Source organism: Scyliorhinus torazame, chromosome 11 (genome assembly GCF_047496885.1).
Source record: "Scyliorhinus torazame isolate Kashiwa2021f chromosome 11, sScyTor2.1, whole genome shotgun sequence".
Classification (NCBI taxonomy): Eukaryota; Metazoa; Chordata; class Chondrichthyes; order Carcharhiniformes; family Scyliorhinidae; genus Scyliorhinus; species Scyliorhinus torazame.
The window spans coordinates 237,511,258-237,539,099 of NC_092717.1; the positions used below are offsets into that span (position 1 = coordinate 237,511,258).

The following is a 27,842-nucleotide window of genomic DNA, read 5'->3' on the forward strand; positions in this document are numbered from 1 at the left end:
AATTGCACGTTAGTACAATTGGAGGATTGGCTAACAGAAGAAAGCAGAAAGTAGGAGTAAATGGGTTGTTTTTCCAATTGGCAAAGTGTGGAGTGCCACAAGGCCTCAGCTATTTGTAATTAATAATAATGGCTTAGGTGAAGAGACCAAGGGTAATGTATTCAGCTTTGTTGACAATACAAAAGTGGGAACATAGGCTGTATGGAGATGGGAAGGTGGCAGTAAAATGGTGGTGGAACACATCTTCCTCCCACCAGACAAGTTTCCTCTGGGCAGTTGGGCAGTAGATTCAGGGACATGCAGGACAGTGATGGATAGGTAATTGAGGCTCTGAATTATGCAATTAAGATATAAGAGTCCTTCCTGTTTGTTTTCTTCCTCACATTTCTTTTATTATTTTGGTCCGTGGACCCATAATCGGGACGTGCCTTTGAGCAGAAGATTCAAAGTGAAATTGTTTTGAAAGCAGTGAGTAACTGGCACATCCTTTGCTGTAATCCTGAAATGATGCTGAGTCTTCAGAGAAAACAGACAACCTTGCCAGACAAAACCATCTCAAGCCTAGAAGGAAAAAGTACCAAACCAAAAGCCTGAACTTCAGAAAGACATTGACTGGAAGTCATCCCTGTGCATCAAAGATCCTTATTTTGTTTTTATTAATATATTATTTTCTTTTCACCACCCTTTCCCCTCTGTTGTTTGTGTATATGTGTGTCTGTATGTGTGTGTGTAGAGAGTGGGGCAAGTTAGGAATGGGGGATTTGGGAAAGGAGAAGTCGTGTGGTGAATGTAGAAATTGTTATATATTTTATATATGTTGCAGTAATGTTTCAAATGCATGGGCTAAGGTACATATTTGTTGCAGTAATATTATTAAATAACCTAGGTTAAGACTGCTAAAGCTGTAGTTAAGGGGTCATAAAAGACTCAGGTATTTATTGATTTTAACCACTTATTTGGTTACAGATAAAGGGCTAATGGAATCCAGTTTTGATTGGAGATTCCCTGGAGTGTCGATAATTTATGGGGCAGTGGTATTTAGTCCTAGCTAAGCAGGTCATGGAACTTAGTGGGATGCAGATGATGCAATTTATGGGAGGAGCCAAGTCTGTCTCGTCTTGCAGCCTGTTGTAGGATTTTAAGTTAAACAGCGTTTTTTCAAATGCTGTTGAGTTGAGCAGAAGTGTACTGGATCTGTTCTTGAAAGGAACTTTTTCCAAAAGTCTCCACACAACTAAGCAAGCAAACCTGGAACATTTGGAAATAAATAGACTCATTAACAATAGACAGCATGGTTTTGTGAGGGGGAGGTCATGCCTCACTAACTTGATCTGTTTTTTTAAGGAGGTGACAAAGATAATTGATGAGGGAAGTGTGGTGGATGTTGTTTACATGGACTTCTGTAAAGCCTTTGACAAGGGGCCTCATGGCAGACTGGTATAAAAGGTGAAGTCACAAGGGATCAGAGGTGAGGTGACAAGATGTATACAGAACTGGCTCTGTCACAGAAGGCAAAGGGTAGCAGTAGAAGGTTTTTTTTCTGAATGGAAGGCTGTGACTAGTGGTGTTCCACAGGACTGGGTCCTCTGCTATTTGTAGTACACATAAACAATTTAAAGGAAAATGTAGCCGGTCTGATTAGTAAGTTCACGGATGACATCAAGGTTGGTGGAGTGGCAGACAATGTTGAGGATTGTCAGAGAATACAGCAGGACATAGATAGTTTGGAGACTTGGGCAGAGAAATGGCAAATGGAGTTTAATCAGACAAATGTGAGATAATGCATTTTGATAGGTCTAACAGAGAGGGAAATATACCGTAAATGGCAAAACTCTTAGGAATATAGAAAGTCAAAGAGATCTGGGCGTGCAGGTCCACAGATCTTTGAAAGTGGCAACACAAGTGGACAAGGAAATTAAGAAATCATATGGAATACTTGCCTTCATTAGACGGGGCACTAAGTATAAAAACTGGCAAGTCATGCTACAGTTGTCTCGAACCTTGGTAAGGCCGCACTTGGAATATTGTGCACAATTCTAGTCGCCACACTACCAGAAGGATGCGGGGGCTTTGGAGACGGTGCAGAGGAGGTTTACCAGGATGTTGCCTGGTCTGGAGGGTGTTAGCTATGCAGAGAAACCGAATAGACTCGGACTGTTTTCATTAGAACGACGGAGGTTATGGGGTGACCTGAAAGAGGTCTACAAGATTACATGGGGCATGGATAGAGTGGATGGGCAGGCACTCTTTTCCAGGGTGGAGGGATCAGTCACCAGGGGGCATACGTTCAAGATCCGTGGGACACAGTTTAGAGGGGATGTGCAAGGCAGATCTTTTACACAGAGGGTGGTAAGTGCCTGGAACGCATTGCCAGGGGAGGTTGTGGAAGCAGTTACATTAACGGCGTTCAAAAGGCATCTCGACAAATACATGGATAGGATGGGTATAGAGGAATATGGCACTAGGAAGTGCTGAAGGTTTTGGCCAAGGGTGGTATCATGACTGGTACAGGTTTGGAGCGCCGAAGGGCGTGTTCCTGTGCTGTCTTGTTCTTTGTTCTTTTCCTTAAATCTCTGAGGACTGACCACAGCTGTCACTGCCTCCATTACCTGTGTCTGTGACATACTCACCAATTTGGATATACCCTTTCTAATAACATGTATATGCCCACAGTTATTTATCGGCTCAGTTGAAGGCTGCATTGGACAGAGGCAAATCATTGTCTGAGGTCACACGTGGTCCTGAAGCTGTCAACAGTGCTTCATCCATGACTGGATCTACAAAGAAGACAAAAGTGCTGTTAATGAGTTGCACTTTTTAAAAGATTTTTCCAATTAAGGGGCAATTTAGCGTGGCCAATCGACCTACCCTGCACATCTTTGGGTTGTGGGGGTGAGACCCAGACAGACACGAGGAGAATGTGCAAACACCACACGGATAGTGACCCGGGGCCGGGATTGAACCCGGGTCCTCGGTGCCATGAGGCAGCAGTGCTAACCACGGTGCGTCACCATGCCGCCCCAATGAGTACCACTTTCAACTAGCTCCTGCTGCCTGTCCTTGATCTTTGGCTCCCGGTATTCTATCAAGGCTCTTAGAGAAACCTTACCTAGTGCATGTAAGAAGGTTTGATGCTCACACCCATCCTTTTGTTCAGTTTCTATGGATTCCACACCCACTTCACCTGCAATGATAGGCTGATCATCTGCAACCCATCCTATCTCCTTCTCCATTCCTGGCACTACAACTATGAATAATAATCTTTATTGTCACAAGTAGGCTTACAGTAACACTGCAATGGAGTTACTGTGAAAAGCCCCTGGTCACCATGTTCCAGCGCGTGTTCGGGTACACAGAGGGAGAAATCAGAACGTCCAATTCACCTCACAGCACGTCTTCCAGGACTTGTGGGAGGAAACCGGAGCACCCGGAGGAAATCCACACAGACATGGGGAGAACATGCAGACTCTGCACAGACAGTGACCCAAGCCAGAATAGAACCTGAGACCCTGGTGCTGTGAAGCAACAGTGCTAACCACTGTGTTGCTGTGCTGCCCATATGGCACACCAACTCACATTTTTCTCCACTCCGTCAGCCGATTATTAAATTTCAGTGTTGGAGTGATGGCAGGTATGTAGGTTGTACATCCAAATGACTGGCTGATCGAAATCAAATAGCATGTTCCTTCAATTATTTGTAATAGAGTACAGTCCAAACTTAACCAACACGTGTTTACAAAACCCACAATAAAACATCTGCTGTTAGGTGTGATTCCATGATTTGTCAGCACTTGCTAAACAATCCTGAGTGTGTGAATAACCAATTTAAGGTCATCAGTTAAACTCATAACATGGCTCATTTAGAAGTGGCATAGGTTCTTAACAGGGACATTTCTGCAAACAAAAGGAATATTTTCAAGCCTTGCACCCATTTTTGAATTATACAGGAGTTTGAGAAGACTGTGTGAAGCCAGAGGACATTGCTAGCATGTTAAATGAATACTTCTCATCTGTCTTCATGTTCATGACAATGTTTGAGGAACTGTTCGTCACGGGGGATGGGGAGGGGGGAAGGGTAGGGCTAAAGGGGGGGGGGGGGGGGAATTGTACAAACTGGATTGTGAGGTTGTGGAGTGTTGTTGTATATGTTACTGTTTTACACGTTTGGAATAAAATACATTTTTTTAAAAAGGAATTCAAGGAAACTTGGAGAGATGGATCCAAAACTGGCTTAGTAACAGGACCCAAAGGGTGGTGGGAGAAGGCTGAGTAACTGGAGGCCGGTGTCCAGCAGCATGCCACAGGGATCAGTGCTTGGTCCCTTATTGTTTGTTTTATATATATTAATGATATACATGAGAACGTGGGGGGAATGATAAGGTGACACCAAGATTGGTAGGTTAACAGTGAAGAAGAGAGTTGTAGGTTACAGGTAGACGTAGATGGATTGGTCAGAAGACTGAGCACTGGTAGATGGTATTTAACCCTGATAATTGCGAGGTAATGCCTTTTGGAAGAAGAAACAGGACAAGGGAGTATGTAATGAATTTTCAGGACACTCGGAAGCTCCAAGAAACTGATGGATCTTGGGGTACTTGTTCGCAGATCCCTGAAGGTGACAGAGCAGGTGAATTGGATAGTTAAGAAGGCAGGTTGCCTTTATATGGGACACTTGCCATTATGAGTCGTGGCATAGAATATAAGAGCAAAGAGGTTAGACGGGAATTTCCGCCGGCGGGATTCTCGATTTTGCCGGTGCCCGGGGGGTTTCCCGACGGCGTGGGGCTGCCCCACAATGGGAAACCCCATTGACCGGTCGGCGTAACAGAGAATCTCGCTGGCGGATCGAGGCTGAAAAGTGGCGTGACGGGGCGAAGAATCCAGCCCGTTGTGTTGGAGCTTCACAGAACTTTGGTTAGGCCACAACTGGAATACTGTGTGCAGTTCTGGTCACCTCACTATAGGAAGGAGCTGATTGCCCTGGCCGGGGGGGGGGGGGGTTACAAAGGAGATTGACCTGGATGTTGCATGGGGTGGAGCGTCTGAGCAATTAAGGAGAGACTGGATAGGCTTGGATTGTTTTCTTTAGAGCTGAGAAGGCTGACGGGGGATATGATTGAGGTGTGTAAGATTATGAGGGATTTGGACAGCTGTTCTCCTTGGTTGAGGGGTCAATCACAAGGGGGCATAGTTTAGAGTGAGGGACGGGAGATTCCGAGGGATTTGAGAAAAAAGAATTTCACTCAGAGGGCAGTGAGAATCTGGGATGCGCTGCCTGGGAAGGAAATGGAGGCTGGAAACATCGCAATCTTTAAAAAGCACTTGGGTGAGGACTTGAAACACCATCACATTCAAGGATATGGGACAAGTGCTGGTAAATGGGCGGCACAGTAGCACAGTGGTTCGCATCGTTGCTTCACAGCGCCAGGGACCCGGGTTCGACTCCCGGTTTGGGTCACTGTCTGTGCGGAGTCTGCACGTTCTCCCCGTGTCTGCATGGGTTTCCTTTGGGTGCTCCAGTTTCCTCCCACATATCCCAAAAGACGTGCTTGTTGGGTGAATTGGACATTCTGAATTCTCTCTCAGTGGACCCGAACAGGCGCCGGAGTGTGGCGACTAGGGGATTTTCACAGTAATTTCATTGCAGTGTAATGTAAGCCTACTTGTGACACTAATAAAGATTGTTATTATTAGCACAAAATTAGGTGTAGTTATTGTCAGTGCAGACTTGAGGGGGCCAAAGGGCCTTTTCTGTGCTAGGCGATTCTATGACACTATTACTCCATAGCTCCCCATTACCTTCTCCATGCCAATGCCTGGCAATGAAAGACGACTTGTCAACCAGTCAGCACCCTATTCTCATATTATAAATGGTTGTGATTGTTTGAAATTTGACATTCTTGTGGTTGTCCTGATAAATGCAAAACAAAAGCTTCAGCAACATGTTTCTCTTTTCTGCAATGGTGATATTTGCATTGGATGACTAAAATGCAGTGGACAAGAACAATATTTTCAAATCCTGTTGAAGGCGTAGAGTGGATGTCTACCCTGCATTCCTAGCATGGTGACCTTCTTGATTGTGCCATCAGTAGAAGGAAAGGAGCAGAAATGAAAGGCATAAAATTGGACATCAAATCAATGTGTGGTGCTTTCAGCAATTGCCTGCGGCCAAATGTGAAGCAGCATACCAAGAGCATCTTGTCTGTTTAGCTGGGGAACGGTCAACCTTAAAAACTAAAATTAGATCATTACAATAAAGTTTGTGTACCAGACTTAATAAGCAATTGCCACTTTAGTCTGCCTTGATCACAAGAAGAAATACAATAAAAATATCAAAGTAAAAATTGAAGCCTGCTCTTTTGAAGCCCATATACATCAATAGTATTGATGCTCCTTAAAACAAAATTTGCAGTTGGAAAGCTCAGTTATATTTGGAAAACATAAAGAGAACAGTTAACTTCTATCAGTGCCAGATGTGCTTTAACAGCTGGAAAACTAGTTCATAAGCACTGAAAGTAGTGTATATATTTTTTTGTAATATAATATACTGCAAGTGAAGTACTTGACCCTGAATACATGTTTGTGGAAGTTTAAAATCAACAGTAATATGCTTGTAATTTCTTTAGATATGTAAACCTATGAGCAAAAAACTTATATTACTTTAAAGACTAAATAGTGTCACTAATGAAGCCTTTCAAATACTGACAGTCTAAGTGGATGCATTCTGATTTAAAACTCTGTGAAGTACGATTATAGATGCGCTGATTGTTATATAACGGGACGTGTAGGGGTAGTGTTTCCACTTTGGGACAATTGTGAAATTGCATCCAAAATGCACTCGAAATTGCACTGGTTAGATTAATGTTATAAAATTGCCACTAAAATATATTTGCATAATCGCAAAGACAGAATCTTCCATGATCCAGCAACATAATAGAATATAATGTTTTGCCTCTTGCCATTAAAACATTTTCCTTGATGCATTTAAGAGCAGTAATCCGATGCAGTTTTATTGATACAGCTGAAATCGGACACGCCAGGAAAAGTAGGAAGTTTTAATAAGGGTGTTCAGTCCTCCACTTATCACTCCTCCAGGTGATTTAATATCATTTAACTGAATTTTTAAAAATACCATATAAAGCATTTAGCAGGTTTGCTAATATGCACTATTCAGTTTCTCAGCTAGTTATTTCTTTATTTTCATATGTATATTAAACATTTTTATAAAAAGTAAAATCGTACCAAAAAAGAGTTTTTTTTAAAGCAAATTCATTCACGCGTTTAACATTTATAAAACATTACAACACAAAATAAAATAAACCCAGCACAAACCTCCTCACCCTCCCCCCCCCCCAAGCTCCCCAATCAACCTTGCCCCCAGCACCCTTGCCCCCGGCCAACAGTTGACGGTAACCAGCTCCCCGAAATGCAGAATAAACAAACCCCATCTCTTGTGGAACCCCTTATTTGCCCCTCTTAGGCCAAATTTCACCTATTCTAAATGCAGGAACTCCATTAGATCCCCCAGCCATGCCGAGGCACAGGATGGAGAAGCTGACCTCCACCCCAACAGAACCTGCCTGCGATCAATCAGTGAGGCGAAGGCTAAAACATCTGCCCCCGCTCCCGCCTGCAACTCCGGAAGGTCTGACATCCCGAATATGGCGTCCAGGGGGACCAGGCTCCATGTCCACATGCAAGACCGCTAACATGGTGCTGAAGAATGACCTCCAAATTTTCCCCTATGTATTTTATTTTATTTTATTTTCATGTACTTACTGATCTGTTGAACTGCTCGCTCAACAATGTACTTTTCACTGTACCTCGGTACACGTGACAATAAACAAATCCAATCCAACTTCGGGCAGGATTGTACATGATTAGCTGGGCCCCTCCACACCGTTCACAAGTATCCCCTAACCCCTCAAACAGCCTACTCATCCACAACTTTGTCAGTTGCACCCTCTGTACTACCATAGCTGTATCAACCCCAGCTTCACACACGAGGTTGAGGCAGTCACCCTCTGCAACACCTTGGGCGGGATTCTCCACTCCCATGCCGAAATGGCCGCGCCGTCGTGAACGCCGTCGAGGTTCACGACGGCGCGGAATGGCCCCGGTCCCGACCGATTCAGGCCCTGACAATGGGCCAGGATCGGGGCCGCGTCATCTACATGCGCCAGGCCTTGTCGCCCGCGTAAAAGCGGCGCCGCATAGATGACGCGGCCAGCGCCGCATAACGGGCGTCATCCACGCATGCGTGGTTGCCGTCCTCTCTAAGTCCGCCCCGCAAGAAGATGGGGGACAGATCTTGCGGGGCCGCGGAAGGAAGGAGGTCCTCCTTCAGAGAGGACGGCCCGACGATCGGTGGGCACCGATCGCGGGCCACCCCACATTCCAGGTGAAGCCCGGTGCAGGATCCCCCCTCGCCCCCCCCCCGCAGGCCGCCCCCCTAGCGTTTACGCACCGCCCACGACTGCAGCGACCAGGTGTGGACGGCGCCGGGGAGAACCCGCCGTTTTGGCCTGGCCGCTCGGCCCACCCGGGCCTCAGAATAGCGGGGGTGCCGGAGAATCGCCATTTTCGGTGTCTCCGGCGATTCTCCGGCCTGCGGCCCGCGAAACCCGACCGGGCCGTTCCCGCCGCTTGGGAGAATCGCGGGAGGGCGTCGGACCAGCGTCCCCGGAAATTTTGGCGGCCCAGGCGATTCTCCCAACCGACGTGGGAGTGGAGAACCGCGCCCCTTGTACCACAGTCCCTTCTCCAGCATCATCCCCAGCTCCTAAAAACAACCAGTTACACAATAAACACAAAAGAAGATTAACAAGAAATCAAACCAATTAACAACCCCAAAACACTCAACTAAACCCCTTAACAGCTGATAGTGACTAGCTCTTTAAAAAAGTAAATGAATTGCTGCCATCTTATAGAATCATAGACTTTACAATGCCGGAGGAGGCCATTCGGCCCATCGAGTCCACACCGGCCCTTGGAAAGAGCATCCTGCTCAAGCCGACACCTCCACCCTATCCCTGCAACCCAGTAACCGCACCCAACCCTTTTGGACACTAAGGGCAATTTAGCATGGTCAATCCACCTAACCTGCTCATCTTTGGTCTGTGGGAGGAAACCGGAGCACCCAGAGGAAACACACGCAGAACCCTTCTACCGACCCCCTCATGGTGCATTTGACCTTCTCCAAATGTAAGAACGACATGAGGTCACCCAACCAGGTTGAAGCACTGGGCAGAGTAGGAGACCTCTATCCAAGCAGAACTTATCTCCAAGCTTGTGGAACTCTGGTTGTTTTTAGGAGCTGGGGATGACGTTGGAGAAGGCATTGTGGTACGAGGTGCTGCAGAGGATGAATGCCACTACCCAAGCAGAACTCATCTCCAGGCTATTAATGAGACAAAGGCGAGGATATTTGCTTTCACCCCCGTCTGAAGCACCAGCAAATCTGACACTCTGAAATGGGCACCAGCGGACATAGCTCCAAATCAACAATGAGCACTGTGGACCATCAACAATGAGCACTGTGGACCACCTTGAATTGGGTCAGACCAAGCTGAGCACATGAGGATGTGGCGTTGACCCTGTGAACGACCTCACTCCATACCTAATCATCCAGAATGGGACCCAATTCATCCTCCCATTTCACCTTCACCTCATTCAACAAAACTGATTCTGCAGATAGGATCTGGCCATATATGCACAAGATGGTCCCCCATAAGTCCAGGCCAAAGACAAAATCCTCTTCGACAGGAGAGTGGTGCCAAGGGGAAAGAGAGAAAGGCCTTGCTTGAAAAATCGCAAATCTGAAAGAATCTAAAGACTGGAGCCAGGCAGTTGAAATTTCTCCAACAGCTCCTTAAAGCCGGCAAATGTTCGCTCTACAAATAGGTCCCCAACCCTCCCCCTCCCTTCCCCTCTCCCCTCCCCACCCACCTCCACTCCCCTCCCATGACTTAGGTATTGAGTCCAAACCCACTGACTGAAAAGGGTGGTTGTTGCAAATGGTGGCTAGCAAAGACACGGAACAGAGCTTAACATGCTTCCTGAACTGCTTCCAGATTCTCAGAGTGGACACTATTACCGGATTCAGGGAAAATCTTACCGGAGAGAAAGGATTCAGTTACTATTGCACCAAGGTTCGCCTCCATTTGTCCCCATATGGAACCTGAGTCACTGAACCTTCTGAATATTGGCTGTCCAATGGTAAAGTAATGAATTGGAAAGAGGCAAGCCTCCGGATTCCTGTCTGGAGCAACACGCCATTAATCCTTGGAGTCTTACATGCCCAAATAAATTAGGACACTAATTTATTCAATTTGACAAAGAAGAACTTGAGGAGAAAAGTTGGAAGACATTGAAAAATAAATGAAAATCTCAGGAGCACATTCATTTTCAAAGTCTGAACCCTGCCCACCGAGGACAGGGGGAGATTGATCCACTTCTGTTAGTCATATTTGACATCATTAACGAGACTAGTATAATTTAATTAATGAAGCAAGGCCCAATCATGGGCCACCCAGATACTCAGATAACGAAAGCCAGTTTTGGTGAGGTGCACAGGTAATGTTCCCAGATGAGCTCTCCTTCCTGGGGGGTTAACCGGGAAGCATTCGCTCTTATCCAAGTTCAACCTGTACCCAGTGAAGGAGCCAAAACTCCCAACCAACTTCATTATCTCATCCATAGTAGGAACTGGGCCTGAAACGTAAAGAAGCAGGTCATCTGCATACAGGGACACCCTGGGCGGGATTCTCCACCCCCACGCCGAAGTGGCCGCGCCGTCGTGAACGGCGTCGAGGTCCACGACGGCGCGGAACGGCCCCGACCGATTCAGGCCCTGACATCGGGGCCGCGTCATCTTCCCGCGCCAGGCCTTGTCGCCCGCGTAAAAGCGGCGCCGCATGGATGTCGCGGCCGGCGCCGCATAACGGACGTCATCTGTGCATGCGCACGTTGGCCGGCGCCAACCCGCGCATGCGTGGTTGCCGTCCTCTCTAAGTCCGCCCCGCAAGAAGATGGCGGGCAGATCTTGCGGGGCCGCGGAAGGAAGGAGGTCCTCCTTCAGAGAGGACGGCCCGACGATCGGTGGGCACCGATCGCGGGCCACCCCACATTTGAGGTACGCCCCGGTGCAGGATCCCCCCTCGCCCCCCCGCAGGCCGCCCCCCCCCCCAGCGTTCACGCACCGCCCACGACTGCAGCGACCAGGTGCGGACGGCGCCGGGGAGAACCCGCCGTTTTGGCCTGGCCGCTCGGCCCATCCGGGCCTCAGAATAGCGGGGGTGCCGGAGAATCGCCATTTTCGGTGTTTCCGGCGATTCTCCGGCCTGCGAAACTCGACCGGGCCGTTCCCGCCGCTTGGGAGAATCGCGGGAGGGCGTCGGACCGGCGTCCCCGGAAATTTTGCCGGCCCAGGCGATTCTCCCAACAGGCATGGGAGTGGAGAATCGCGCCCCCTATGCTCCACATCTCCTGATTTATCCCCCTTTAGTTAACAGAAGATCTCAGCGCTAGAGCGAGCAATTCCAACGCCAAAGCAAACAGGAGCGGAGGCAATGGACATCCCTGCCTCACGTCCCTATTCAGAGGTAAGTAGCCAGAATTTAAAGCATTCATGCAAAATTAGCAGTGGAGGCCCTATACAATAAACAAATCCAGACTATAAGCTTTTGCCCAAATATAATCCTCCCCAGAATCTCAAACAGATATTCCCACTCCAATCAAACGGTATGTAGCGTGACAATCACCTCCAATTCGGGCACCAAGGAAGGGGAAGGACAACATTTAGTCGATGACGTATATTGGCCAACAATTTCCAGCCCTTAACGAAATCTGTCTGATCTTATAAGATCACCTCTGGAAGGCAAGGCTCCAACCGCAGTGCCAGCACTTTGGTAAGTAGCTCAACATCCGCATTTATAAGTGAAATAGGTCAATATGACCCACATTCTGTTGCGACTTTGTCTTTCTTGAGGATCAAGGACATAGAGGCCTGAATCATTAAACGTACCGAGAACAATTCAATCGGACAGCCATCGGGGCCAGGAGCTTTATCAGTCTGCATCAACTCAATGTATTTCATAATTTCCTCTGGGCCCAACGGGGATTCCAACCCCTCACGCTTCTTCCCCTCCACAACTGGGATGGATAATCTATCCAAATAATCCATCATGACTAAACCCTCAGACAGACTCTCTGATGTATAGAGATCCCGATAGAACATTTATAAAGACCTGAGGCGGGGAGAAAACCAGGCTACCACTCGAATCACGTACCTGTACCATCTCCTGGGAAGCCACCTGTCACCTCAGCTGGTGAGCTAAGAGGCGACTGGCCTCTCCCCATATTCAGAAAACGTACCCCTTGAGCGTCGAAACTGCCCCCCCCCCCACACTACCCGTTAACAAGAATTTGAATTTTGTCTGCAGCTTTTTCCGACTTGCCAAAACTCTGGGGTTGGGGCAAGTGAGTACTGGTAGTCCACCTCAAGGATGGAGTTGACCAGCCTCTGCTGCTCTGCCCTTGCTCTCCTTACTATGTGCACTTTGTAGGAAACTATCTCCCCCCTGATAACCACCTTCAGGGCTTCCCACGACATAGAAGATGAGATAGACTCACTTTTATTAAATTTAATATATCCCCCAATGGCGACAGACATGTGTTCACTAAATCTCTTGTCTGCTAATAATGCCACACCCAATCTCTATGCTGGTCGCTGGGAGGCACCTGATTCTGGTGCCAAATCAACAAAGTGTGGGGCACGGTCAGAAATCATAATAGCTGAGTAACCCGCCTCCACCACCAAATGGAGGAGAGACATATTCACCACAAAAAAGTCGATATGTGAAAAGACCTACTGCACATGGGAGAAAAAATTAAAAATCTTTATCACCTGGGTGTAAAAAACGGGTCTGCCTTGCCCCACCTGTTCCATGAAAAACAACAAAGCTTGGGCGACCTGTAATGGAGTCAGAGATTTGGGCTTAGACCGATCCAGAACACAATTTAGGTCACCACCCAAAATAAGCTGATGCAAATCCAACTCGGGCATGAGAGCCAGCAGCATGTTAAGAAAATCCATATTGTCTCAGTTTGGAGTATAGATATTAACCAGAACTACCCAGGTGCCCACCAAAGTGCCACAGACAATAACATATATAGCACTGGGGTCAGCCAAGATCTTAGCGGCAGAAAACGGAACCCTTTTATTGATTAATATTGCCACACCCCAGGCCCTACCATCAAAGCCTGAATGAAAAACCTGTCACACGTACCTCTTCCGCAACCTTGCCTGATCTCTGCAGGTCTTTTGCAGAAACACCACATCGGAGTTTATACTCTTAAGGGGAGCAAATAACCCCCAACCTTTTCACTGGGCCATCAACCCCTGACATTCCAAGTGACCAAATGAACTGGGGGGCCTCCCATCTCCCCTCAATCCAGAGTCAGCTATTTCCACCAAGAGGGATTATCCAACAGATACATTGTTCGTACAGCAACCAGGCCCACCCAAGATGGCCACCAAATCCACACACAAGACTAAACAGAGGGAAATCTGCAGTCACTGCCAGCAAACTACCCCCCTCTCCTCTCGTCCTCACCCTCAAATACTGCCACACCCAAATACGCATACAAATACGCAAAGCGAACATAAACAACTGAAACCTACTTTTAATAAATCTTGACATTGCGGGAACCACCTTGGTGGTTTATGGATGACAGTCGCTGCTCCTCCTGCTAATTGCAGTAAAGGGACGTGGCCCCAGCTTGTTAGGCAGCAACTGTTTGCACCACCTACATTTTGATTGGTAACACAACTTCCAAATGAAATCAGGGGGCCTGAGCGAAGTAGTGGGAAAGTACCCTGAAGTACTTTCATCCCGGATTGGAGAAAATTAAAGATGCGGTAGCCAAAATCCAGGTCAACCCAGGTGCGCAGCCGAGATATTTCAGAGACCGCCCGGTCCCTTATGCGTTGTCGGCAAAAGTGGAGACCGAGCTCAGCCGACTTGAAAGATTAGGGATCATCCGACCCTTGCGCTTTGCAGATTGGGCGGCATGGGCGGTTCCAGTGTTGAAACCGGACCAGGTAGCAGTTATGCATGTTAAGTAATGGGTTAAGAGACATTGCAATTAGTTGTCTCATTTATGTTAAGTATCCATTAATTGACACTGATATGTAAAGGGGCTTCAGGTGGCCTCTGTCAGGTGGTGTGTTGTTAAGAGTTTTGTGCAGAGACTTCCGGTTGTGGCGATGCGGAGCTAAGCCGCACATTTCGGCAGCTCCCGCTATCACGGACTTTTGGGCTCTCCAGACGAGCCCCAACGGAAATGTTTTGATTTAATCCCGTGTGGGAAGGTGAAGTAAGGTCCCCCTTACGTTGTATGGCAGGGGTTAGCGGTGGAGCGTCGGAGAAAGAGGCTTTGGAGCAGCAGCAAAAACTAGGGGGGGAAAACAAGATGGCGGAGGGCGCCAATCGAGCAGCATGGGGGCCGGACCAGCAGGAGTTCCTCAGGTGCTGTGTGGAGGAGCTTAAAAAGGAGGTGCTGGCACCAATGCTGTTGGCGATCGAGGGGCTGAAGGAGACCCAGAAGGCCCAGGCGGTGGAGCTCCGTGAGGTGAGGGATAAAACTAATGAGAACGAGGACGAGATCCTGGGCCTAGCGGTAAAGATGGAGGCGCACGAGACGGTGCACAGGAGGTGGGCCGAGAGACTCGAGGTCCTGGAGAACAGGTCGAGGAGGAAGAATCTCCGGATTCTGGGTCTCCCCGAAGGAGTGGAGGGAGCTGATGCCGGGGTGTACGTGAGCACGATGCTCCATTCGCTGATGGGTGCGGAGGTCTCTCCGAGCCCCCTGGAGCTAGAAGGGGCTCACCGGGTCCTGGCGAGGAGACCCAAGGCTGATGAGCCGCCAAGGGCGATAGTGGTGAGGTTCCATCGCTTCGCGGACAAAGAAAGTGTCCTGAGATGGGCCAAGAAGGTGCGGAGCAGTAGATGGGAGAATGCGGTGATCCGAGTCTACCAGGACTGGAGTGCGGAGGTGGCAAAGAGGAGAGCAGGCTTCAACCGGGCAAAGGCGGTGCTGCATAGAAAAAGAGTTGGGTTCGGAATGCTGCAGCCAGCGCGACTGTGGGTCACGTATCAGGACCGACATCACTATTTCAAAACGCCAGAAGAGGCTTGGACCTTTATCCAAACGGAAAAATTGGACTCGAACTGAGGGGCTGTGGTTGTCGGGGGGTTGTTGACTGTATACGGGGTTGTAAATATGGGTAAAGAATGTTTCATGGGGGGGATGATGGATGGGGATGTGGGAAGAGTTCTTGTTTAAACATTTTTTTTTTCTGTTGACGAGATAGTGGGAAATGTGGGCGTCGGTGGTGGAGGGAGGTGAGACTCGGGGATGGGGAAAACTGGGATAAGACTGCAACAGGAGCTGCGCCACAGGGGGCGGGGCTGGCTCAGGAAAGCGTGGGCTTTTTCCCGCGCTAGGGGTGGTGAGATGGAGGAAGGTAAGGAGGAGGAGAGATTCCCACACGGGGGAGATCAACGGGAAGGCGGGGGAAGCCGGACTCACGGAAGTAGTATGGGGGGAGCAAAAGAGCTAGATGCGGATCTAACGGGGAGGGAAGGGGGGGAGAGGGGGTGGGACAATAGGGTTGCTGCTGCACTGGCCATGGGGGAACTGAAAATGGAAGCGGTGGTCGGGGCGGGGGTTCCCCGTCTGGGGGACTGGAGGGTGCGGGAGGCGCGGGCACGGGACTGGCCTAAGGTAGGAGATGGCTAGTTGGCGGGGGGGGGGGGGGGGGGGGGGGGGGGGGGGGGGTAGGTAACCCCCCCCCAATCCGGCTGATCACATGGCCTAAATGGGCCGGATAAGAGGGCCCGAGTGTTCGCGCACCTAAAGGGACTGAAGGCAGACGTGGTCATGCTTCAGGAGACGCATCTGAAGGTGGCAGATCAGGTCAGGTTAAGGAAGGGATGGGTAGGACAGGTGTTCCATTCGGGGTTGGATGCGAAGATTAGAGTGGTGGCAATACTGGTGGGGAAGCGGGTGTCGTTTGAGGCCAAGAACATAGTAGCGGACAATGGAGGCCGATACGTGATACGTGATGGTGAGCGGTAGGTTGCAGGGGACGGAGGTGGTACTGGTAAATGTATACGCCCCGAACTGGGACGATGCTGGATTCATGAAACGGATGTTGGGGCGTATTCCAGACTTGGAGGTAGGGAGCTTGATAATGGGGGGGGATTTCAACACGGTGTTGGACCCAGCATTAGATCGTTCCAAATCTAGGACAGGGAAGAGGCTGGCGGCGGCCAAGGTGCTCAGGGGGTTTATGGATCAGATGGGGGGAGTAGATCTGTGGAGATTTGCCAGGCCTTTGGCCAGAGAATTTTCTTTTTTCTCCTATGTACATAAGGCCTACTCCCGGATAGATTTTTTTGTTTTGGGCAGGGCATTGATCCCGAAAGTGGAGGGAACGGAGTATTCGGCCATAGCCATTTCAGACCACCCCCCGCACTGGGTGGAGCTAGAGCTGGGGGAGGAGAGGGACCAACGCCCGTTGGCGTCTCTGGGAGAGAGGGCAGGGAAAGGGAGAGGTTAGTTGGGGAGATTTTAAGGGTGGACAGGAGATATGCAGAGGCCCCTGATGAGGGACTACTCAGGGAGAGGCGAAGTCTCCAGATGGAGTTCGACCTGTTGACCACAGGGAAGGCAGAGGCACAGTGGAGGAAGGCACAGGGGGGTGATATATGAATATGGGGAGAAGGCGAGCCGGATGCTGGCACATCAGCTCCGTAAGAGGATGGCAGTGAGGGAAATAGGTGGAGTCAAGGATGGCAGGGGAACTACGGTGCGGAGTGCTGGGAAAGTGAATGAGACATTTAAGGCCTTTTACGAGGAGCTGTATAGGTCCCAGCCCCCAGGGGGAAAAGAGGGGATGCGACGATTCTTGGACCAACTGAGGTTCCCGAGGGTGGAGGAGCAGGAGGTGGTTGGTTTGGGGGCGCCCATTGGGGTGGAGGAGCTGGTTAAAGGACTGGGGAGCATGCAGGCGGGGAAGGCCCCGGGGCCGGATGGGTTCCCGGTGGAGTTTTATAGGAAGTATGTAGACCTGTTAGCCCCGTTGCTGGTAAGGACCTTCAATGAAGCAAGGGAGAGGGGACCCTGCCCCCGACAATGTCGGAGGCGACGATCTCTTTGATCTTGAAGCGGGATAAAGACCCACTGCAATGCGAGTCGTATAGACCGGTCTCGCTCCTCAACGTAGATGCCTAGTTGCTGGCAAAAGTGTTGGCTATGAGGATTGAGGACTGTATCCCGGGGGTGATTCACGAGGACCAGACGGGATTCGTAAAGGGTAGGCAGCTAAATACCAATGTGCGAAGGCTCCTAAATGTGATAATGATGCCATCGGTGGAGGGAGAGGCGGAGATAGTGGCAGCCCTGGACGTGGAGAAGGCCTTTGACCGAGTAGAGTGGGAGTATCTCTGGGAAGTGTTGAGAAGGTTTGGGTTCGGGGGAGGGTTTATCAATTGGGTCAAGCTCCTGTATAGAGCCCCGGTGGCGAGTGTGGTCACGAACCGGCGGAGGTCGGAGTATTTTCGGCTGTATCGAGGGACGAGGCAAGGGTGCCCCCTGTCCCCTCTGCTGTTTGCATTAGCAATTGAACCTCTGGCCATGGCGTTAAGGGAGTCGGGGAAATGGAAGGGGGTGGTCCGAGGGGGAGAGGAACATCGAGTGTCGCTGTACGCAGACAACCTGTTGCTGTATGTGGCGGATCCAGTGGAGGGGATGGTTGAGGTCATGCAGATCCTAAGGGAGTTTGGAGACCTCTCGGGCTATAAGCTCAATGTGGGAAAGAGTGAGCTCTTTGTGGTGCAGCCGGGGGATCAGGGAAGAGGGATAGACAACCTACCGTTGAGGAGGGCGGAAAGGAGCTTTCGATACTTGGGGATTCAGGTAGCTAGGAGCTGGGGGGCACTGCACAAACTTAATTTGACACAGCTGGTGGAACAGATGGAGGAAGATTTTAAAAGGTGGGACATGTTGCCACTCTCGCTGGCGGGCAGGGTACAGTCGATTAAAATGGTGGTTTTCCTGAGGTTTCTTTTTGTATTCCAATGCCTCCCAATTGTGATTACCAAGTCCTTCTTTAAGAGGGTAAGCAGGAGCATTATGGGATTTGTGTGGGCGAGCAAGACCCCGGGGGTAAGGAGGGGGATCCTGGAGCGTAGCAGAGATAGAGGAGGGTTGGCGTTGCCGAATCTGGGTGGCTACTACTGGGCAGCCAAAGTGGCGATGATCCGTAAGTGGGTGATGGAGGGAGAGGGGGCGGCGTGGAAGAGGTTGGAGATGGCGTCATGCAAAGGAACGAGCCTGGGGGCGCTGGTGACGGCACCGCTGCCACTCTCGCCGACAAGGTACACCACGAGCCCGGTGGTGGCAGCAACGCTAAAGATCTGGGGACAGTGGAGACGATATAATGGAGCGGTGGGAGCCTCGGTGTGGTCCCTGATCAGGGATAACCATCGGTTTGTCCCAGGAAGGATGGATGGGGGCTTCAGAGCTGGCATCGGGCAGGGATTAGAAGAATGGGGGACCTGTTCATTGACGGGACGTTTGCGAGCTTATGGGCGCTCAAGGAGAAATTTGGACTACCCCCGGGAAATGCCTTCAGGTCCATGCAAGTGAGGGCGTTTGCGAGGCGGCAGTTGAGGGAATTCCCGCTACTCCCGGCACAGGGGATTCAAGACAGGGTGATTTTGGGCGTATGGGTCAGGGAGGGCAAGGTGTCGGCGATATACCAGGAGATGAAAGAAGAGGGGGAGGCTTTGGTAGAGGAGCTGAAATGTAAATGGGAAGAGGAGCTAGGGGAGGAGATTGAGGAGGGGCTGTGGCCTGATGCCCTAAGTAGGGTTAATTCCTCTTCCTCATGTGCCAGGCTTAGCCTGATACAGTTTAAGGTAGTCCACAGAGCGCATATGACGGGGGCGAGGCTGAGTAGGTTCTTTGGGGTGGAGGACGATGTGGGAGGTGCTGAGGAAGTCTGGCGAACCATGTCCATATGTTTTGGTCATGCCCGGCACTGGAGGGGTTCTGGAGGGGAGTTGCAGGAACAGTGTCTAAGGTGGTGAAAGTCCGGGTTAAGCCAAGCTGGGGGCTAGCACTATTTGGAGTAGTGGACGAGCCGGGCGTGCAGGAGGCGAAAGAGGCCGGCATTCTGGCCTTTGCGTCCCTAGTAGCCCGGCGAAGGATCTTGTTAATGTGGAAAGAGGCGAAGCCCACTAGCCTGGAGGCCTGGATAAATGATATGGCTGGGTTCATCAAGTTGGAGAGGATAAAGTTTGCCTTGAGAGGGTCTGCGCAGGGGTTCTACAGGCGGTGGCAACCATTCCTAGACTATCTCGCGGAGCGTTAGATGAAGGTCGGACAGCAGCTGCAGCAACCCAGGGGAGGAGGAGGTGGGGGGAGGGGGGGACATCTTTCTTGGGGAGGGGCGGAGGAGGAAGGGGGGCCTTTCTGGGGGGCATTTGAGCAAGAAAATACATGAATGATCCGGGAAACTGATATGTACGGGAGGAATCCAATGTACAAAGTTCTGTATCATATTGACTTGCCATGTTCATGTCTTGCTATGCAAGCTTTCTTTCTTTTGTGTTACCGGGGGGGGGGGGGGGGGGGGGGGGGGGGGCGGGGGGGGGGGGGGGGGGGGGGGGGCGGGGGGGGGGGGGGGGGCGGGGGGGGGGGGGGGGGGGGGCGGGGGGGGGGGGGGGGGGGGGCGGGGGGGGGGGGGGGGGGGGCGGGGGGGGGGGGGGGGGGGGCGGGGGGGGGGGGCGTTGTTTTGTATGGTTGAAAATTTTGTTAAAAATTCTTTACAAACATATTTTTTTAAAAGAAGAGTTTTGTGCAGAGGCTGTGGGCGTGAAATAAATGGTGTTTGGTGAAAAGGAACAATAACTTTAGACTCTTCATTTCACAGCAACTAAAATGCAGCGATTATAAACTGACAGTGAAAACCGCTTTGTGTTTGGACTGTTACCCAGTGCTGCGCAGTGCAGTCCTTTACGCTAAATGAGCAGGTGGACTCCCATTTACTAAATTTGAGATGAGTCATGCATATTCGGTCTCCTGCCGCTACGTCACAATCAACACGCACCACGGCCTGTATGAGCACACCCGTTGCCCTCTGACGCGTCGTTGGCCTGTGCCATACTTCAGCGGGTGATGGAAAACATTCTGCATGGGTTACTGCGTGTAGCGGTATATTTGGATGACGGGCTGGTCACTGGGGTGACCGAGCAGGAACATTTGGACAACTTGGTGGGAGTTCTTCGGCGCTTTGCGGAGCCTGACGCCCACCTGCAGAGAGCCAAGTGTGTTTTTCACGCAACTGAGGCGGTGTATTTGGGCTATTGGGTGGACTGCGGGGGTTTATGCCCTGTCGCAGAGAAGGTGCGCGTCAATCTGCAGGCCCCTGCCCCTATGAGTGCCACGGAGTTGCAATCGGCTTCAGGGTTAATGAACTATTATGGCACGTTCATCCTGAATCTCGCGATGATGCTGGCCATCCCTGCATCTACTTTTGAAGAAAGACCAAGAGTGGGTGTGGAGCAGGCCACAGGAAACGGCTTTCAGACAAGTGAAGAAACAGCTTTGGTCTTCCGGGCTGTTGGCTCACTCTGATCCCGCCAATCCCTCATCGTCACATGGGAAGTGTCGCCGTATGGCATTGGGCCATTCCCTTTCATAGGATGGCAGGGATCAGCCAATCGCTTTCGCCTCCCGGAGGCTGGCTTTAGCCAAACGCAAATACACACATATAGAAAAGAAGGGCCTAGCGGTAGTTTTCACAGTAAAGAAATTTCACCAATACGTGTACAGCCAGCATTTCATCAACATCACTGACAACAAACCGTTGCTCGATCTGTGAAAGGAGCACAGGGCCATTCTGCCGATTGCTTCCGCAAGGATCCAGCGGTGGGCCCTTTTGTTGGCCGCCTACGAGTACTCGTTCGAATATCGACCGGGCCCCCCCAATTGCCAGGCTGATGTGTTGAGCCGACTCCCCTTGCCGACTAACCCTCCACCTCCTCCAGGGAGGATGGAGTTGTCGCCACCCTTAACTTCATGGCCTCGTCGGTCACCGCATCTCAGATCCGTGAGTGGACCCGGTTCTTTCCAAAGTTCAACGCCCCGTGTTGTATCGTGGCCAACATTGACAGCTTCCAGGTGAATTGTGGGCTTTCTCATCTAAGATGTCCCTGTCTTGCTGCATTTGGACATGGACTGCTTCAGTGTCCGAGGAGTCACGAATGGTGCTAAACATTGTGCAATCATCAGCGAACCCCTAATTCTAACCTTACACGAGCATACAAAATCGGAACAGAAGTAGGCCATTTGGCCTACCCGTAACAGCCTCCCCGAACAGGCGCCGGAATGTGGCGACTAGGGGCTTTTCACAGTAACTTCATTTGAAGCCTACTCATGACAATAAGCGATTTTCATTTCATTTCATTTCGAGCCTGCTCCACCATTCAATGAGATCATGGCTGATCCGTTTGTGTTTTGAATTCCACATTCCCATTTACCCCAATAACCTTTGATTCCCCTGCCTAACGAGAATCGATCTACCTCAGCCTTACAAATATTCAAATGACCCCCGACTGCACCACTTTCTGCTGCAGAATTCCAGAGGTCTCGCCGCCCACCTATGAAAATAATGATCCTCTGTCCTAAAAAGGCGACTCCTATTTTAAAACACGGCACCCCAGCTATGGACTCACACACAAGAGGAAATAATCCTTTCCACATCCACCTTGTCAATAATGCCCTGTATTACTGCAGTAATACTTCTAAGTTCAATTCCTTTTGTGAGAAAGGATCACATCCCATTAGCCTTCTTCATCACTGGCTGTACCTGCCTCTTCACTTTTTGTGACTCATGCACTAGAACCTAGATCCCTCAACACCTTGGAATTCTGTAGTTGTGTTCCATTTAAGTAATACTCTGCTTTTTTATTCTTCCTGCCAAAGTGAACAACTTCACAATTTTTCGCATTATCCTCTGTCTGCCAGATTATTTCCCACTCAGGCAACCTATCTACGATCTCCATATGTCCTAGTCACAATATTTCCCACCTGTCTTTGTGTCTTTTTTGTAAAATTCCAATTAAGCATGGCCAATGCACCTACCGTGCACATCTTTGGGTTGTGGGGGTAAGACCCACATAGACACGGGAAGAATGTGCAAACTCCACATGGACAGTGACCCGGGGCCGGGATTGAACCCGGGTCCTTGGCACCATGAGGCAGCAGTGCTAACCACAGCACCACCGTGCCGCCCTCTGTCTTTGTGTCATCTGCAGGTTTAGCCAGAATGCCTTTGCTTCACCTATCTAATTCATTGACATAAATTGTAAAAAGTTGCGAGTCCAGCACAGACCCCTCTGGGACTCCACTCATCACATCCTGCTGATCAGAAAAAGACCCACTTATGCACACTCTCTGTTTTCTGCGAGCCAGCTAAAATTCTATGTTACCCCTTACACCATTCAATGAGCCACCTTATTAAATGCCTTCTGGTTCCCCTTTATCCACAGCACGTGACTCCGAAAGAACTTCAACAAATTGGTTAAACATGATTTCCCTTTCACAGAACTATGTTTCCCGATTACCCTGTGTTTCTCTAAGCGCACTGCCATACCTCTTTAAGATTGATTCTAACGCCTTCCCTTGACAGACATCAAGCTAACCCACCTTTAGTTTCCTGCTTTCTGCCTCCCTGTCCTTTTTGAATGTATTTTTAATAAAGTTTTCAAGTTTTTACAATTATCGCGTAAAAACAAAAGAAAAAGAGAAAAAAGCCATAGGTATCAATGCAAAACATGTACAGTGCATAACAGAACTCATTGCAAACATAGGAACAAATAAGACCAGATGAATCAGGGACAAAATCCCCAATATGTTCCTTCCACGGATACAAGATCGATTTGCATCGAAGCAGGATACTGTCAACAGCACAGAATTAAATCATATCCATAGCTTCAAAGAAAAATAACAGAGGAATGAAAACCCCCCAGAGCTCCAGACACCCACAATGCAACCAAACTCCCAGGCCCAAGTCAGAGCAGGCGACCATCACATAACTCCAAGACTACAACGAGAGGACCGGGTACCACAAGTCCAAGGAAATCTCAGACCTCAGACCTCAAACCCAGGGTCTCCCTAGAAAGTTAAGAAAAAAGTGAGGAGCATGAAGCAACGAGCAAAGACCACAGCTACCAAATCTCACCCACCCAAGCCCAAATGAGGAACAGACCACCAAACCATCAAGCAATGGCACATCCCCTCGGGAGACGCCAAAATAGCCATGAGACTGATTGAGTCTAGTTTTATTCATAGTTTTATTCTTGAATGTGGGAACTCAGTCATTGTCTCATATAATGAATTAACCATTGTATTCCAGTGTATTCAGCACTAAGAACGTATTGTTCTCTGTCTATTCAACTAATCAATTCTAGCAAGGTCTCCGCCAAGCTGTGCAACATGGAAAGTGTGAGAAATATATCCAGTAATTCTCCTAAGACTGCACACGCAGATGCTAAGCTAGTTTTGATAGGCACCAGTCAATCTTAAGTAATATCCAATGTTTGATTAACAAGTCATCCTCTAAGTAACAGATGTTCATTTGAACAAACCAGGAGACCTCAGCTGCTAATTAGAAGCCAATGAAAGTGAATGAGGGGCTAAACCAGAGATAAGAATTCCCTTAAAGGTAGGACCTCGTGGTTGAGATCTTTGTTGCTGAATTCTTGAATCATCCATCTGTTTGTGTTTAAAGTGATTGCTTTGTACTTATGCTTTTTGCCATGTGCTTGACTTTTTTATGTATTGTTTGATATTTTGTTTCTAAGTTTTTATTCAGTTATTATTCAAGTATATTCAAGTGAGTAATGAGCAGTAAAGTTGTATTTTTGACACAACCCACCAAACCGACGACTGTTTCTTATTAGAAGGTAAAATAAGAGTCCCACAGAGACCCAAGGTTAAGAAAGATATCACCAGATCCCAGCCGGAAAGAAGGAGCCCCACCCCAGAGAGGAGGGGGTCATCGGCGCACCCCCGAAAGGGGAGGTGGGTACCTTGAGAGGGGGGGGTGGGCAGCCCACCTGCCCCCAGCACCAGGGAACCAGCCCCGACAACCATAATAATAATAATCTTTGTTACTGTCACACGTAGGCTTACATTAACAGTGCAATGAAGTTACTGTGAAATTCCCCCAGTCACCACACTACAGCGCCTGTTTGGGTACACTGAGGGAGAATTCAGAATGTCCAATTCACCTAACAGCACGTCTTTTGGGATTTGTGGGAGGAAACCGGAGCACCCGGAGGAAACCCACGCAGACACGGGGAACATGCAGACTCCGCACAGACAGTGACCCAAGCCGGGAATCGAACCCGCGTCCCTGGCGCTGTGAAGCAACAGTGCTGACCACTGTGCTACCGTGCTGCCCACTCAGGACCACTCAGGAAAAAAGGGGTAGGGCTACCATAAGGCAACTTATCAAACAGGCCGACTCATTTAACCATAGCACCGAGACCCACCATCAGGACCCACATTTGTCAGGAGAAAATCAAGTACAAATTGAGGGACACAGCAGAAGCCACAGTCCAGAGTCCCTCACAAGAAAGAAAAGGTTAAGGAGAAAGTGCAAGAACTGTCAGAACTAATTGTTCGGATAACAGAACTCCGCGAGTTAGCGCCCGAGGCATTCTAAAATGGACGAGAGCCTGCCAACTGAACCACATGGGGGGACTTTACTCCTACTCCGGGGGAAAAGGAAAAAATGGTGCAACGCTTGGTCTGTCCCAAAGTCATTGCTCATCCAGGTGCCAGATCCAGCCACACTGGGCTCCCCCTACGATGCCCTGAGAGAGCGCACTCCCCCATTACTTGGGGACAACTGGATACCAACCACATCGTCTGGCCTGGCCTCGCCTAGGTGCCATCCCAAAAGGAAACCCAAGAGAACCTAACCCCAGGAACTACCATGCAGCCCACCCCTTACACACCACCGAGAACACACCAACCTAGACCCGATCAAGTCAAGGTACTCCGCCCACCCACTCCCGCCACATATACACACACACCAACAAGAAAGGATATACAAATTGGCCCTAGCCAATGGGAAACCCCAGTCCCATGGGGGAAGAACCTTCAAGACACCATTGACGGGCACCCTGGAAGGGAGGGTCTGTCCTTCCCCACCCTCTGACACCCAGATGCCTCCAACCACCCCAACAGGCCAAGCCAGCATGAGAACCAACATCACACCCACTCAGGTGGGAGAAGGAAAGAGAAGAAGACAACCCGCGGTGGCACGGTGGTTAGCACTGCTGCCTCACAGCGCCAGGGACCGGGTTCAATTTCGGTCTTGCGTGACTGTGTGGAATTTACACATTCTCCCTGTGTAGACGCAGGTTTCTTCCAGGTGCTCCGGTTTCCTCCCACAGCCCAAAGATGTGCAGGTTAGCTGGGGTTACGGGGATAGGGTGGAGGAGTGGGCCTAGATAGTGTGCTCTTTCAGAGGATTGCTGCAGATTCAATGGGCCGAATGCTCCCCTTATGTACTGTAGGAATTCTATGATCATTATATTTACACATAGGATGCATTGTAATTTCGTGCACCTAAGCATGTATAACTTCCACTTCAAATTAGTTTAATTTAACATTTGTGCTTTGACTTCCCCTAGGGCCACAGCTGTTGACTGGAAGAGTTAGCAGGAAGGATAAGTGACCATTTATGAAGGTTTATCCAGCTGATCACCTGTCCTCTTAGCCAAAGAGGAGTGCATGAATACTAATGGCTGATGAATTGGAAGCAGGGAGGAAACACAGCAAAAGTTTAAAAAGTTGTGTCCCTAATGACATCTCCTGTATCAGTACCATGCACACCACATCACGCAAATCAAATGAATTCACTAATTGACAACAGGTATGACCTACCACAAATGTATTTTTTGGAAATGAAGTATCACCAGCCTCCAGCTAAAGAGTTGGCCAAAGGTTGTTTATTTAAAACAAACTTAAGAGAAAAATGAAGAAAAATTAGAAAAATATGTTCAAAGCGAGTGTTGATCGGGCACAGTGCCCATTGATAAACTCCTCTGCTATTCTTAGACTACGTATATTATTCTCTGAGCCACTAATCACAAACTTGGTGCCTACACTTCTGAAGAGTGGACTGTTCTTCAGATGCAATGTTGTGATATATCATGGGGAAACACAATGGTTACAGAGCTGTGTTTTTCTTCAAGGATCAAGATCAAACTTTGTATGAACTGATATAACATAATTACCCTGATGACTGCTGATACAAGTGTAAAGCAATTATACCCAGGCTAACTCAGGGCCTGGTGGCTGAAGCTTTATTGTTCAAAATGCATTGGAATTGCACAAACATGAGGGGCAGCAGGGTGGCGCAGTGGGTTAGCCCTGCAGCCTCACGGCGCCGAGGTCCCAGGTTCGATCCCGGCTCTGGGTCACTGTCCGTGTGGAGTTTGCACATTCTCCCCATGTTTGCGTGGGTTTCGCCCCCACAACCCAAAGATGTGTAGGGTAGGTGGATTGGCCAGACTAAATTGCCCCTTAATTGGAAAAATTAATTGGGTACTCTAAATTTAAAAAAAAAGGAATTGCACAAACGTGAAACAACCTGCTAAAGTGTGTCTGGTTCATAACATTGGCAATTAGAAATTAAAGATTTGACAACTTATAATGCCAAACAAGTCAAATTTCAAAACAAATCTGGGTTTTACTTATTGTTATAAACAGTGATGCCCGGGTAGTTTTGTTACAAACTAAATAACCGTGTTTGCGTATATTTTTGTGGAATCTGACCAAAGAGGAGTGCATGAATGCTACACTGAAGAGGATGGGGGTGCAGGGCCACTTGTTCATTTCCCACACAGTGAATTTTCAGTTATAATGCTGCAGATGGCAAGCAAAGGAAATTAGGAGACTCTCCAATTATTGAGAAGGAGGAACAGTGGCAGTAATCCCAGCTCCGAGTCAAACAACGTTGGCAGAGTCTGTGGAACAGGTGTCCAATCCAAATTCAGAGGTGTTCAAGATCACAAAGGATTTTGGGTCGGGTAAATATGGAGAAATTGTTCCCAGTGACTGGAGGGTTGCTTACCAGAGAATAGGGATTGAAGACCATTTGCAAAAGAACGAGAGGCGAGATGAGAAATGTTTTGACACCGTGAGTTCTGTTCTGGGATGTACTGACTTGAAAGCATTTTTTAAAAAAAATCTTTTTATTGGCATTTCCCATATTTATAAACAGTTGTATATATACACATCACATTTTTCTCGCCCGCGCTAATTTCCTTTATTATATAGAGGTTTAGTTCGTCCTTCGTTTAACTGACCCTACGTGCATTTCATTGCCCTCTGGATCGGTCTATGGTTCCTCCCCCTTCCCCGTTGTCCCCCCACTCCCCCCCCAACCCCCCGCCCCCCTCCCGGATCCCCCCGGACCCCCGCCCTGGCTTCGGCTGTTCTTTTCTTTTCTTTTCCGGACAGAATGGAATCATCTCTCGTGGTTTCGCCGACTTCCTTCTGTCTCCCCCCCGCCCCGGGTTGCGCAGTCTTTTGGTACCTCATCCATCTTGGTGTGTTTTTAAAAAATCTTATTAGGTTATTCCTTGTTGCTGGCCTCGAACAGGTTTTGGAACAGACCGACAAACTGCCCCCAAGTATCCAGGAAGCCTTCCTCTGACCCTCGGGTGGCGTACTTAATCTTCTCCAGT

General features: G+C 49.3%; 1 long non-coding RNA gene across 1 annotated transcript in view; it reads right to left on the reverse strand.

Annotated features, from left to right (window-relative positions):
• Positions 1-1,387: 1,387 nt before the first annotated feature.
• Positions 1,388-27,842, reverse strand: part of LOC140386055 (uncharacterized) — a 53,887-nt gene continuing 27,432 nt past the window's right edge. Inside the window, exon 3 of the long non-coding RNA XR_011933566.1 lies at positions 1,388-2,777. This is a non-coding gene — a long non-coding RNA (uncharacterized lncRNA). The remainder of the gene's footprint in view (positions 2,778-27,842) is intronic.